The sequence below is a fragment of the Cibotium barometz genome, chromosome 10 (assembly GCF_041138505.1).
Source record: "Cibotium barometz isolate CiBa-2024 chromosome 10, ASM4113850v1, whole genome shotgun sequence".
In the NCBI taxonomy this organism is placed as follows: Eukaryota; Viridiplantae; Streptophyta; class Polypodiopsida; order Cyatheales; family Cibotiaceae; genus Cibotium; species Cibotium barometz.
Genome location: NC_141055.1, coordinates 31,541,045 through 31,548,370, shown reverse-complemented (window position 1 = coordinate 31,548,370; position 7,326 = coordinate 31,541,045).

Genomic DNA, 7,326 nt, shown 5'->3' with positions numbered 1-7,326 from the left:
CCAAAATGCTTCCCCAGCATTCTTGACATAAAACAGTCATTTATAAACAGTTCACAAAATACAGTTTCTATATCGAACTCTTGTCTTTCCACATTATCCCTCCTCGATCCACATTACTTATTCCACATTCCATTCATATGTGTACTCATTCTCATCCATTCACTCATATCGATGACACATTATCTCACATACACATTCACATTCATTATTCTACATACACATCCATGTTCGTACATCCACATCCACATTCACATCCATACATCCACATCTACATGCATACATCCATTTTCACATCCTCATTCATACATCTGCATCCACATACATACATCCACACCCGTATCTACATCCATACATCCACATCCACATCCACATTCACATTCACATTCATACATACACATCCACATACATACATCCACATCCGTATCTACATCTATACATCCACATTCACATCCATACATACACATCCACATCCACATCTACCTTCATGCATCCACATCACATCTACATTCACATTCACATTCATACATACACATCCACATACATACATCCACATCCGTATCTACATCCATACATCCACATTCACATCCATACATACACATCCACATTCATACATCCACATCACATCCATTCTCGCCCTATCAAAACCCATATACATCTTATCCCATCAGATACACTTCTTACCTCATCCCATACACATCTTATCACATCCTAACTCATCTTAGCACATCCTATCACATCTCATATACCTCTTATCACATCCTATCACATCTCATACACATCTTATTACATCCTATCACATCTCACACACCTCTTATCACATCCTATCACTTCCCATACGCATCTTATCACATCCTAATATCTATTTTAAGAGAATTCTTATATTTGATATAAGATTTCTTTACGCATCTATTTAAGCATAAATTCCATCTTAAGGAGAATAATAATTTCGAAATAAAAATCAATCTTTTATGCATCTTCCTATGTATAAATTCATTATGCATCTATCCATGCTTAAATCCAATTTAGCAGGAATTACACTTTTAGAATAAAAGTATTTCTCTTATGCATCCTATTTATGCATAAAATCAAATATGATAAAAGTAACACTTTTACAATAAAATAATAATCTTTTATGCATACCTCTATGCATGAAAATCAATTATGATAAAAGTAACACTTTTACAGTAGAATAATAATCTTTTATGCATACCTCTATGCATGAAAATCAATTATGATAAAAGTAACACTTTTACAATAAAATAATAATCTTTTATGCATACCTCTATGCATGAAAATCAATTATGATAAAAGTAACGCTTTTACAATAAAATAATAATATTTTATTTATAACTCTATGCATGAAAATCAATTATGATCAAAGTAACACTTTTACAATAAAATAATAATCTTTTATGCATACCTCTATGCATGAAAATCAATTATGATAAAAGTAACACTTTTACAATAAAATAATAATCTTTTATGCATACCTCTATGCATGAAAATCAATTATGATAAAAGTAACACTTTTACAATAAAATAATAATCTTTTATGCATACCTCTATGCATGAAAATCAAATATGATAAAAAGTAATACTTTTATAAATAAATATTTCTAGTATACATTTTCTAAGTCTAGAATGAAAATAACCCTTTAAGAATACTCATACGATGGGGATTACTCTTTTTAACAAAAAATTTAATTACTAGAATTCCTATTTTTCTTAATTCATCAATTATGCATAATATAAAAATTCAATTTCTCCATGATTATAATGAAATTCTTTCAATTAATCTAGGATGATAATTCCTAGAATATGGTAGGAAGTTCTCTTTTCATGCTTTGAATGAAATTATTTTATGTGTTAATTTTTACAAAATTTTGCCATAGCTCCGCTGCTATGACTGATAAATCTAAATTATTTTAAAAGATAAAGCTCATCTTTAAGGGAATTATTAGAATGATCCCTAATTGCATCATTAACCCATCATGGATTGAATCATCAATATTCATGAAATACATAAACTAAAAGCATAGAAAAAAGCCATTAATTTGGTCTCAAGCATAGATTAATCTTGGATTAAGGAAAAGCTTTATGAAAAGCTTCATTTGGATTGAGAATAGGTCATGAGAATGACCATTTCTTGAGTGAGAGAGATAAATTACATAAAAACCATTAGAATTAAGCATAAATAAAAATTTATGTAATTCTTTATTATCATTCATCAATTAACTTCAATAGCATTCATCAATCTATGTAATTCTTTACTACCATTCATCAATTAACTTCAATAGCATTAAAACACCATTCCAATTAGGCTTCTCAAGCTTGAGAGGGGTTGAGAAGAGAGAAGCATTGAGAAATTATAGAAAAGATCAAAATTCACCATTTACCTTACGAATTGCTTAATTCTTTGTTCATGGTAGAGGCCCCCAACCAATCAATTGGTTTAGTACGTTGATGGAGCCACCAATGGGAATTGAAGAAAGAGGGAAGCTCCAATTTCTTCAATTTGGAGAGAATTTTAGAGAATAGTAAAAATTAGCATTATTTCAGCATAATTCTAGTATAGTAAAATTCTCCTATTTTTTTTCAAAGGACTCATGTTCTATTTATAGGAGAGGGAGACTCTAACCAAAGCTAACTGATTTCTAGAATTTTCTAGATTTCAGTTTGGTTGAATTTGGACCACATTTGGACCTAGTTTGGTTCTTTTTTTATTCGATTTGGTTCCATTTTGATTTGGTTTGGTTCAAGAGAGAGGAGGGATAAAAATATCATAATTTTTGAAGATTTAAAACTCAATTGCACATGTGAAGTAGGCGCCTCACTCATGAGGGAAAAATCCCCATGTAGAGGTGTCAAAAATGCATCATTACTTCTAAATATCTCCCCTTTTTAACTATTAGCCTTGTCCTTAGTCAACTCTTCATCTTATGTGAGTATTTACTTCTAAATATCTCCCCTTTTTAACTATTAGCCTTGTCCTTAGTCAACTCTTCATCTTATGTGTGAGTATTTACTTCTAAATATCTCCCCTTTTTAACTATTAGCCTTGTCCTTAGTCAACTCTTCATCTTATGTGAGTATTTACTCATTTTTTGGAGATTTTTCTTTTATTTCTTCATTTATCTCCTCCTTACATTTGGATGCATCTTATTGGTCCATAGGAACCTTAATTTAAATTTTTGAAAAAATCTTCACCCCTAGGATAATGCCTCTTGAACCGATTATACTTAATTTCCAATGCACCTTCTGAAAATCTTTTTGAACTTCTGTTTCAGGGGAACTTATTTTAATAATATGAGAAATTTTTCTACCTAACAATATTCAAAATCTGAATATTCTCTCTCTAAGTCAAAACAGGCAGAGACAAGATCTTTTTATATTTTTGAAGAGGGGATTAATTACAGGGAAAGATGCTGGATATCTTGAGAGGCTGGGGAGGAATCTTACATGTTTGATTCCATTCTCCATACATGGAGATGTGATTCAAGGTAATTCGACGCGCTCGTACAATGCATCCTTGACATTGATTACACATACACTTGATCCTTTGTCCCAACCACACATCGCGATTACGATGACACATTGTCTCATCCTCACCAGAACTGCTTGAGGAGGTTGATGACATTCTATGTACAAAAGAGCAAACACATAATCATAATCAATTTTTAATGAAAGTATAAAAAGTTTCTATATCTTGTGTTAATCGCGTGTAACAGCGCTTCTATATCCTTAAAATTGCATGTATAAACGCGAATGTATCTTGTGTTAATTACGTGTAAAAGCGCATCTCACTGTTTTAAATCGCGTGTAATAGCGCGTCTACATCCTTAAAATCACGTGTATAAACGTGACTATTTTATTATACACGCGAAAATACACGCGCTCCTACATGCGACCACCTATCTATACCTAAAATAACCCGCCGCCTTCTCCAAAAAACCATTTTCAAGAAGCTGCCATGGGTGCAAGGAGCAAATACGGGTGAAGGAAACCAGCCAAAAAGAAGACTCACTTTTTTAGAGGTGAGTCAGTTTGTCCTTTGTCCTGTCTCTTTCCTTCCATTTCTTTATGTGATTGTCTCTTTTCCTTATGCGATTGTCTTTGTCCTTCTTTGGTCATGCCTGCTTCAGTACTTTTGTGAACGATTGTGACATTCTGGGGTTTTTTTATAAGAAAGATTTGTCGATGGTCGGTCGTTTTCGAAAAAAATTTGCGCAAGCCGCGTGTAGGAATGCGTATATGTCTGCGTATACCCTGTTTGCATAGACTATTCACGCGCATATACACGCGTTTTTAGACGGGTTTTTACACGCGACTGTGTTTCACCCATGCTTGCGATCCAACTCAAGAGAGAGATGATCCCATCTGCATATGGCTTGCCTTCACAAAATCATATGTGCTAGCTTGCATTTGTGCTTTGATACACATAGAGTGATTCCCTTCATGGCGACTGTGCTTTGATACATAGAGTGTTTCCCTTCATGGATCCTTCATGTATATACTTTTATTTTTGCAGATTCTTCATGGATCCAGGTTCTTCATCCGATCCATTTGCGTACGGCACTTGGATGATGGAGATGCTAAATCATTTTGGACGCCATCCTAGTCCAGTTGAGCTTACAGAGTACATGTATGCCCATCCCCCTCCTGGATTGCCTGGTATCTATACCCCGCTCTCGAGTATCCATGTCACTCCACTGCCGTCTATGCCTGCAAGTCCGGCCAGACGGCATGCAGCTTCTCCTCTTCCACGCCCACCAAGGAGACATACCCTGTCCCAAACACACTCACGCACACCCTCCCAGGCACCGTCACGTCAGGGCTCACAGCCACCATCACGTCAGGGCTCACAGCCACCATCACGTACTCCCTCATAGCCACAGTCACGTAGACAATCCCCCAGTCGTGACTCCACCCGCAGTACAGAGGAGAGCAAACGCCGCAGTAGGAAGAGTGGGAGTGGAGGATGCGACGCGTGCTTTGGTGGGGGAGGTAGTAGGGCACGCGGTGAGAGAGGAGATAGAGGGAGAAGAGTTAGAGGAGACAGTGAGAGGAGGAGGAGGTGAGAGAGGTGGAGGGAGTGATCTGCAATGATGTGACGGATAGGGGCGGGGTAGTGATGGATGCGAGGGGGAAAGAGGTAATGGAGTACATGCATGGGGTAGTTTCAAACTTGTACAAAAATTATTTTATTAGATTGAAAGATCAAAATAGCCGATTAGTTGGGGAGGTGATAGATGTTGTACATAGTCGGTACCCCAATCCCCCACATGCGACATTCTCGGATGTATGGGGAAGGACGCAAATAAGGGAGATCTTAACACTAGTTCTGTAATTGGACACTAAAGTGTCCTGAGGACACTAAAGTGTCCTGAAAGTTAGCATTTTTCTTGAATTTTTGTGGGCAATCTATTAAGAGTTTTGAAATGCTTAACATCCATAGATGTTCCTCAAGACCCAAAAAAAATTTGAGATTTTTTAAATTGCATTTTTCTTAGCTTTTACAAGGTAATATTTTAATTTTCTTAGACGCATGCTGATAAAACGCATGATTTTTGCTGTTTTCAAAATAGTAGTAATTTGTACATAACTTTTAGAAGGGACATAGTTTGATCATGAAACTTGGCTTGATGGAAAGCCCATGATGTAAACTAAATCTTGGAATCATCAAACGATAATTATTGGATAAATTTTTGACTCGCTAATATTCAAATGATGTTTTTTATACAGGTGGAGCATGAATTTTTCTCCTTCCATATGCAAGCTAATAATGTAAAACTTGAGGTGCACCCATGTTATATAGGGTAAATACTACTTTGTTTTGAATTTTCCAAAACTTTAGAGCCACTTTTTGGGCCTCTTCTCATACATGGCCTTTTGCGCAACCTGTTTTTAATACGTAAAATATCTAATTATGAGCCTAATTTTGATTTTCATCAAAGGGGAAAGCTATGTAAGTGCATTATTTGTTGTAACTATAGGTGTAGACTACTTGTGCAAGCATAGTTATGATTAGTTTTTGAAAAAAGATGATCAAATTTTGTATTTTTGTTTTTTATAGTTTTTTTAGAACTAGGCGATAAGAACCTACTTAAGTGGAGGCTAAGTTAGTATCATACACATCAAATTATGGTTTATTTATCTCATCTCAAGCATGAAAACCAATAATGAACATTCTCATTGATAGGGCTACAATTTTTTTTAGTGGCGTGATTGAGTTTTGATAATACGCGTTACTTTTGCTGATTTTCTACAACTTTTTTGGAAAAAATTTTAGGAAAGGAAAATGATTTTTTTGGTGAACTTCTACCTCCTTGGACTGATGTATGCTATCAAAATATCTTGGGAAAAATGCTATTGATATCATTGGATTTTTTTTTTGAGAGAATGATGCTTGCATATTTGGAAAAATCCTGAAAAATCCTGAAAAATGTTCATTTTCAAGACATATGCTACTTTGTTGCTTATGTACTTCCAAATAAAAAGGCATTTTATATGTTTAGCATTTTTTACATAAGCATAGGGTTATGTTCTACATGCCCAATGAAGCATTTTGGTTTTTAAAGCCTACATTAGGAGTTTGATTTTTTTTCGCAACCCCCAAAAAAGGACACTCAAGTGTCCTGTTTTGGTACCAAACTAGTGTTAAGTAATAAAAGATCTCACCTTAAGAAACTCGCGTACGATGATGGGCTAAATGTAGCTGCGGGTGGCTATCCTGCCGAGAAACCTGCCACTACGCACAAACGCGAGTGGAAAGAGGCAAAGAAATGAGCCGAGGGTGGCGTGAAGAGCAGGCAGCATGTGGAGGCACGACGGATCCAGATAGAGACCATTGGATCTTTGCATTTCGGATCTGGCGACGTCGAGTCATGGGAGGTAGAGTTCATATCTTGCCACTTTATTTGATTGTTTACTTAATTCATTGATTCTATGATTGTTTTAATCTTACAAATTGTATTGATTATGATATAGCGACGGGTTATGGAGAGGAAGCCCATAGCCCACGATACTGGGTATGCTCGCTGGCATAGCAGACGTGACACGTGGGTCCTCTTCAAAGCCGAGGGACGTATTACGGATGCGTAGTTTGAGATGGCCATGAGACCATACGGTCGACAGGTACTCAAAAACTCTAAACGAATGATTTTGGTTTATTGAATTACATATATATATACTTATATACTATATATTACTTGAACAGGCACAAGCTGATGATCCTGCCACTGCTGATGATCCTGCCACTGATGATCCACCTGCCGCCACTGCTCCTATTGGATGTGAGCACTACTCATCGGACATGTATACCGATTT